This window comes from Gossypium hirsutum, chromosome A09 (assembly GCF_007990345.1).
Source record: "Gossypium hirsutum isolate 1008001.06 chromosome A09, Gossypium_hirsutum_v2.1, whole genome shotgun sequence".
Classification (NCBI taxonomy): Eukaryota; Viridiplantae; Streptophyta; class Magnoliopsida; order Malvales; family Malvaceae; genus Gossypium; species Gossypium hirsutum.
Genome location: NC_053432.1, coordinates 66,525,797 through 66,534,945, shown reverse-complemented (window position 1 = coordinate 66,534,945; position 9,149 = coordinate 66,525,797).

Here is a 9,149-nt window from a genome sequence, read left to right as displayed (position 1 = left end):
TTCGGCAAGTTCATCACATGCTCAAACAACAAAACAGTCCCAAAGAATACAGAAGCAATAGTAAGCATTCGAAGAAAAAAATAAAGCAAACGAACTAAAGGGTATTTTTTATTTTTTTCTTTTCAATCTTTCGCATACATACGTACATTTTCCTTTTATTTTCCCATCAATATACATATAAAACATATATATTATTAAGCATAAATATAAATAAAAAAATAATATTTTAAAACGTAAAAAAATACAAAAAAATAAAAAAAAATACATTTTTTGAGTTTTTGGCCATCGTGTACGGTGGCCGGCGGTGGCTGGCGACGGTCCGGTGACCGGACGGTAACCGGCCCTATGGCCGGAAATCCCCCATTCTCCCCCTTTCTCTCCTTTTTTTTTTACTTTCAAATGATACAAATGATTTTTTTTCAAAAATTTTGGCCTTATATAGCCCCCAAAAACGACGTCGTTTTGGGGGCTACCCTTTAACCCCAAAACTACGTCGTTTTAGCCATACCCGATCCGTCCGACCCAACCCACTAGAGGATCCGCGTGTTTTTGTTTAATGGGTTATTTATGTGCGCGGTCCTTTCGCTTTTTCAAGCTTTTGCAATTAAATCACTTTTTTATTTTCAATTTGGCCCCATGATTTTGCTCCGTGTCCATTTTGATCCCATCTTAAGTGCAGTGTTTTGGTGGGAAAGGAAAATCTCCCTTTTAGTCCCTCATATCATTCGCGCACTTCAAAGGGGTCCCTATTTTTCTTTTTTCGATTTGGCCTCAAAATTTAGTTTCTCAATTCAATTTCGTCCTTTTTTACTTTTCTCGTTATTTTATTTTAATTTTAATATTATTTATACTATTATTACTGTTATTATTATTATAGTTTTTATTTATTAGTATTTCATTATTATTACTTAATACTTATATATATTATATATCATTATTAATAGTTTTTTTTAATATTCTTCTTAATATTATATTATATATATACTTTTATATATAGTATTATTTTCATACATCATTATATTTATTATTATACTTATTATTTTCACTATTATCACTTATTATTTTATTTTAATATTATTATGTATATATTTTTCATATATGTTATGTACATATATTTTTCAATATTTATTATATATATATATTATGTATATATTTTAACATTACTAGTTATATATTTTTACTATCTTATGTATATACTTCAAATACTATATATAGTATATTTCTAACACTATTAATATCATTATTATGTATATATATTCATTGTTTTTATTTCGTGTTTAATACTATTATTACGTTTAATATATCGCATGCATTGTTATTGTTTTTAATATTATTGTCGTATTTATTATGTGCTTCGATGTATTTCTAACTCCTTTATTTTTGTTTCCCGCCCATTTTATATCATTTTGTTATTCACTACTTTAAAGATTTTTTTTATTCATGTTTTTTTTTACTAATTTCAATAAAAAATGCAATGAACCAATTTAACATTAAGTCATCGATTTCATCGCTATGTTGGGTGAAATTCGTCGGCTCACGTTAAAAACGGGACATCCTTCTAAAAAATCGAAAACTAAAAATTCTCGTTTTCCATTCGGATCACGATTAAATGTCAAATTGAATTCGTATTTTTGAAAATCAAGACAACACATGTTTAATGAGATACCAATTTTGGGCGTCACGAGGGTGCTAATACCTTCCTCGTGCGTAACCGACTCCCGAACCCTATTTTTCTCTGGATTTTCGCGTAGACCTAAATTCGGCCTTCATTTTGTTCAAGAATAAATTTTCTTTTCAGAAAAGATGATTTATTAGATGTCCGATCACACCTAGAAAAAGATCGGTGGCGACTCCCTTTTTTAAAAAAAAAACCAAAATTCCATTTTCAAAGTTTTCAAATAATCGCCTCAGCTAGCGACCAAAGCAAAAAAATTTTACATCGCTACAGCTGGCGACTCCGCTAGGGAGTAGATTTTTAAGAGTCAAGTCGAATTAAACGTGTGTTGTCAAAATTTTCAAAATTCCTTGTTCAAATTAATATTTAGTCGTGATCCCAAAATTGTGTTTTTGAAAAGTCAAGCATTTGCATCGTGTTGTGTATATTTTTCTAACTTGTTCTATCTAGTTGTTTTTCAGCTTTAAGTTTTTATGGTTTTAGTTTTGGTTTAGTTTTTAAATAAAACGTAAAGGTTTGTGAGTTTCTCCCCACACACCGTGCACTTGCATTTTTGCATAACATGAGCTCTCTACCCGGGCTCCTTCCGTTTAAGTGAAAGTAAATGCTATGCCTTCATGAGTTAACTCGTCCCTCCGCATAGGCTAGTGAATACTTTCGGGTTACATATGACTTATGCTTTCGTGAGTTAACTTGTCTCTCTGCATAGGCATAAGTAAATGTAATCCCTCGAATTGAACTCGTAAGCCTGTGATGGCCGATGACCGAGGTTCCGTACTAGTCTTAGTAGACGATAGTACGAACAATTCGAGTACCTGTCTAGAATCGAAATCGCATATAGTAAACTATACGAGCCATCTAACTAGAGCCATGTCGAACCTCCGTCCGTTAGTAGTCACCAAAATAAGTATACGGGAGAAACGACTCTTACCTTTCATTTATACTTTGCAAAGGAATCGGGTCAATTGGACCGGGTAACTTTACCTTTCATTTATACTTTGCAAAGGAATCGGGTCTGTTGGACCGGGTAACTTAATTTGTTAGATTTTCCATAGTTTTTCTTCAATCCATATTTATTGTGATTACTAACCAAGGTTGTTTGTCTTTATCTTTATTTTTCATCATACATTATAGGCATCATATCAGGAGGGTGTTGATTAAAGATCGGTTGCCAAAAACAGGTTTCTAATGGAAGAGTCAATTATATAAACGATCGAGAAAAATGCTGAGGTCCGAGATTGGTTTCTAAGAACCCAAAAAGAAAAAAGGGGACAGTTTAATGGAATGATGTATTCCCAACCTACCCGAGCACGTAACTGTGAACGTTCGTCAGAATAACCTTGATGACTTGACTCAGATTTGGAGACAGTGAGATTTGGACATTAGAGGCATCTTCACTGAAAGGTACGGGGATATAGCCAGCCTGATCGCTGTCAACATAGATGAAAGATTGATTCAGGCGATGATCATATTCTAGGATCCGGCTTACCAGTGTTTCATTTTCAATCAAGAAGATATGACCCCAACCGTGGAATAGTACGCTGCTTTACTTCGTATTGATAATGTGCAATTATACAAATTTATGTGAAGGAGCCCAAGCCGATGACTTTAAAGAAAAAGCTGGTAAAGTTGACTGGCTTGATCGACACATGAGCCGAGAAACAAATAAAGAAAAAGAATGAAATCAGCTGTATTCTGTGGTTTTCCCTGCGGGATTTAGTCCTAAATCATCCCGATATTTTGAAGAGAGTGAATCTGTTTGCTTTGGCCATTTACGGATTGGTCGTCTTCTCAAAAGTTCTAGGACATATAGAGGTTGCAGTAGTGGACTTCTTTGAAAAGTTAAAATAAGGAATCAACCCTATCCCAACTATTTTGGCTGAGACCTTCAGATCCCTAAGCAGTTGTAGGAGGAAAGGGGAAGGACGCTTTATCGGATATGCGCAATTGCTTAATGTTTGGATTTTGAGCCATTTCTGGAAAGTAAAGCATACACCGTACCACATGTTTTCAAAAACCTTCGCCCCGTTGGAAGCCTATCTTGAGAGAGAATTGCCAAAGGATGTCACTGAAGAGCATTGGGTTTCAATTTTTCAGAACTTTCAAGCTGAAGATGTAACTTGGAGAGCACCATGGATCCGCCCTTCGGTTATGTTATACAAGGTTGGAAACCAAGATTGGGTGCCACTGCTCGGATTATGGGGAGGAGTAGGTTATGCTCCGTTATTGGCCCAGAGGCAGTTTTCTTCGCGACAATTCATACCTTGTAACACCCCTTACCCGTATCCAACACCGGAATAGGGTACGAGGCATTACCAAAACACATACACTTGTAAACGTATTTAACCGAGTTATAAAATTTCATCAAAATTAAAACTTTCAAAAATAATTAACATGTTTCTATAACTTTTCACAATATATCCTCAAAATATTATAATCATAATAATTAGGGCCTGCGAGACCCGATACATACTCATGCAATTTAATGCTTCATTTCCATTTCATTCAATTCGCAATTTCTCATGCTCATAATTTAAATCATATCACTAGAAATTTCCATTTAATTCACGTACAATTCAATGACATCAAATTCAAAACTAATACGTATTTACCATTTAACTCAATGTTTATTGATTATACCATTCAATAACACATTTATGAAATTCTCAATTTAGCAATGAAAATATCACTTTAGTTTGAATAACAACATCGTCCTGATATAAATACACTACCACTTATCCATTTACTTTAATTCTTTTGAGCCCATTTGTCACTTACCATCCTTAATCAAATTAGGGAACGGTCACGGAAAATTGAGTACTTCACTTTCACTTTGCCATAGTATAACTATGGTCTTACGTATGATCACTTATCACTTGTCCCTTGATCAGATAAGTGTAGCCACTTATCACTTTGTTTCTTGATCAGATAAGTGTAGCCACTTATCACTTTGTCTCTTGATCAGATAAGTGTAGCTAAAGCTATCACTTATCACTTTGTCTCTTGATCAGATAAGTATAGCCGAAGCTATCACTTATCACTTTTCACTTGTCACTTGATCAGATAAGTGTAGCCGAAGCTATCACTTATCACTTTCCACTTGTCACTTGATCAGATAAGTGTAGCTGAAGCTATCACTTATCACTTTGTCACTTGATCAGATAAGTATAGCCGAAGCTATAACTTATCACTTTATCACTTGATCAGATAAGTATAGCCGAAGCTATTACTTATCACTTTCCACTTGTCTCTTGATCAGATAAGTGTAGCTAAAGCTACCACTTATCACTTTGTCACTTGATCAGAAGTACTCAAATCCGGCGTTCCGCTCAATTTGATCATTTATTCATATATCAGGCTTACCAACATGTGTTAATTCATAAACCATTCATGGTATTATTTCATGCCAAATCATATACTGAATATACCATACACACATACTATGAAACTTTATTTTCACACATGAGCTTAAACCATGACCAATAATGCACAAAAATAAGCATCATTCATATTTCATCGTTTATGAGTTATAATCAAACATATGACCATTTATACACGAATCATTCATATATTTCCCAATTTTCCTCCTCCTCCTCTCCATTCCACATCCTTAATGTGTATAACACACTTAAACAACATTAACCATAATTTCAATATTCACTAACATGTATATTCAAAGCTGTTTATCCGAGTCAGAGTCACTAAATTATTTTTATCCGGAGCTACAGAGCTCCAAATTAAGATCCGTTAATTTTCCCTGAAACTAGACTCACATATCTTCATACCATAAAATTTTCATAATTTTTGGTTCAGCCAAATAGTACAGTTTATTCTTTAAAGTTTCCCCTGTTTCGCTGTCTGACAGTTCCGACCACTATTCACTAAAAATTAATTATCTCATTGTACAGAATTCGGATGATGTTTTAGCTTGTTTCTTCTAAAAATAGACTCATTAAGGATTCTAACCATATAAACTATAACTCATAATCATTTCTGTACAATTTTTAATGATTTTCCAAAGTCAGAACAGGGGAACCCGAATTCATTCTGACCTTGTCTCACAAAATCTATTATATCTCACGATTTACAATTCCATTGCTCACATCATTTCTTTTATAAGAAACTAGACTCAATAAGCTTTAATTTCATATTTTATTCATCCTCTAATTCAATCTATACAATTTTTGGTGATTTTTCAAAGTTACACTACTGCTGCTGTCCAAAACTGCTTTAGTGCAAAATGTTGATTTCCATTTTGCCCCAAATTTCACAGTTTATACAATTCGGTCCTTTCTCAATTAACCCCTCAATTAATCTAATTTTCTCAATTAGTACTTTACTAGACATTATAAGTTGTTACACAACTATTGAAATTCAGAATTGCCACATATAACTCTATCTTCAAACTCTTTTACTATTAGGTCCCAAACATTCACTTTCTATTCAATTCTTTCAATAAAATCAGCATATGAACAATTTAAAGCTCTAATTTCATGCTAAATCATCATATACTTCCAGCACATATTCATATCAACTTTCAACTTCTTTCATAAAATCAAAAACTAATGAATTTAACAAGTGGGCCTAGTTGTAAAAGTCATAAAAATACAAAAATTTCAAGAAATAGTCAAGAATTGAACTTACTTGTAATAAAAATATGAAGAACCAGCTTGAAGAAGCCCTTCCATGGTGTTTTAGCTGATGAGAATTCAGAAAAATGAAGAGAAATCTAGATAATTCCACTTGGGTCCTAACTTTATTAAGCAAATTTTGCAATTTTCCAATTTTGCCCTTAATTCTCCTTACTTTCTTGCTGATTTCATGCCTCTGCCGTCCAGCCCAAATAGACCTTGGGTCTATTTTCTTTTAAGCCCTCTTCCTTTTATCATTTAAGCTATTTAATCATTTCCCAAAATTTTGCATTTGTTACAATTTAGTCCTTTTTGTTCAATTAATTATCGGAACTTTAAAATTTCTTAACGAAACTTTAATACTAACTTTTTAACACTCCATAAATATTTATAAAAATATTTATGGCTCAGTTTAAAATCCCCGAGGTCTTGATACCTCATTTCGATTCTAATTATTTTAATATTTATTTCTAGTGCACTATTCAATATTTCAAAAATTTTCCTAACTTCATATTTAACTTATACTTGCTAAATTAATAATATTTTTACCCATTTGTCGAATTTAGTGATCTCGAATCACCGTTCCGACACCTCTGAAAATTCAAGCCATTACATTTTTTTTTTCGTCGGATTTGTGGTCCCGAAACCACTGTTCCGACTAAGCCTAAAATCGGGCTATTACAACTCTCCCCCCCTTTAGGGATTTTCGTCCCCGAAAATCTTACCAGATGGTAGGTTAATGATTTACTTCCACAGTATATTTCAAATTCGCACATGATTTTGGATTTTTCATATCTTTTACAGATAATCACATAGATTCATAAGAAAATCAGGATAGCGATATTTTAGCATCTGAAGCTACACAAAGTATCGAAAAATTACAATCCATATAGAATGATATCCATTTTGATAATCTGAGTAGTTTTCAGAACTATCAAATATTTCTCTCTTTTTATATTGTCCTCATTTTCTAATTCATTCACTTTTCCGACCACATTATTATTCTTCCGTACACGAACTTCTGTAACACTACACTCGTAAGCTTATTCAACCAGAATCTCACAAATTTCATTGTAACATTTTACTAATATGGGGGTGAGTGTAGTAAAGCCTCAAATTTATCTTACACATAAATGCACATAACACATACCATCACAAATAGCCAATTCATTACTAAGTTCACATTCTCAAAGCATTTAATAAACATTTGCTTTTAATCACTTTTGTTCTCAACACAAAATTCTAACTCAAATCACTAATTCACAATCAAAATTTCTATATAGCATCATAATCCAAATATCATAACTCATATGCTTGTATAATTATAACATTCATCAATAAAAAAAATGTTTTATTCTTTGATCCATACTTTTATGAGTTTCAACTCATAATTAATACATTTTCACTCAAACATTTTAGTATTTATTTCTATACTATTAGAATTAACTCAGTTGAAAAACATATCTGTCTCATCAAGATAATTTTCGTCATAGAACAATACTGATAAGGGGGTGTTGGTGAAGTCATAAATCTTTCAACTTGCTCTCATAGATACATATATATATAAATGATTTTGTATTCATCATCAATGTAATACCATCAAAACCACGTAATTCATTCCAAGCAAATTAACACATCTATTTATTACAAATGTTTTCTGTCACTCACAATTTCACACAACGAATTTACTTACTCAAGCTCAATGTTAATATCTAATTAAATTACAATACTTGGCTTCTATTTTACTTACCGACATTTGCCAAATTAGAGAACGTCTTACGGAATTGAGTACTTCGTTTTCTCGATGCCATAGTCCAACTATGGTCTTACACGTAATCACAAATCACATACCGATGCCATAGCCCAGCTATGGTCTTACACGGAGTCACATATCACTTACCGATGCCATAGCCCAGCTATGGTCTTACACGGAATCACATATCACTTACCGATGCCATAGCCCAGCTATGGTCTTACACGGAATCACATATCACTTACCGATGCCATAGCCCAGCTATGGTCTTACACGGAATCACATAATCACATGTTCACATGTTGCCATGGTCAAACCATGGTCTTTTCCGTCAATTCATCACATATCACTGAACGAAAGTACTCATTCCTGCGTTCTACTCAATTTGACTTCCAATTCAATTTTTCATACTATTATAATATTCATGGTTTAGACATAAAACAAAATATCTTATTATCTTTAATTTAACAATTAAACATAAGATTCTATCATATGAACACACTAATTTCACTTATTCAAGCAGATGTACATTCACACGTTCCATCTATTTAAGTAAATTTGCTTATCATATTCACTTAGTCAAATATGTTGAGCACATAGCATTATATAATCACCAACATACTTGGATGAGCTTATCACAACATAAACTTTTTTTTTAACTTATAGTCATCTCTTTTCATACATGAACACATCCATATCACAAATTTTTATACTTACCTTTCCAAATTCCAACATAACGTGAGCATTTTTCATTTATCTCAATTTCATTTTTAGCATTATCGAAAATAGCTCGATTGAAAATCATCTCTGTCTTAACAAAGCAATTTCGTTAGAGCCCGGAGATATCACATCATCAAGAGTAATAACGTGGCATGTATAGCTAGGCTCACATATGCTACGTTTGGTCCGAGAACCGACTAAACCGTAGCTCTGATACCACTAAATGTAACACCCCTTACCCGTATCCAACACCGGAATAGGGTACGAGGCATTACCAAAACACATACACTTGTAAACGTATTTAACCGAGTTATAAAATTTCATCAAAATTAAAACTTTCAAAAATAATTAACATGTTTCTATAGCTTTT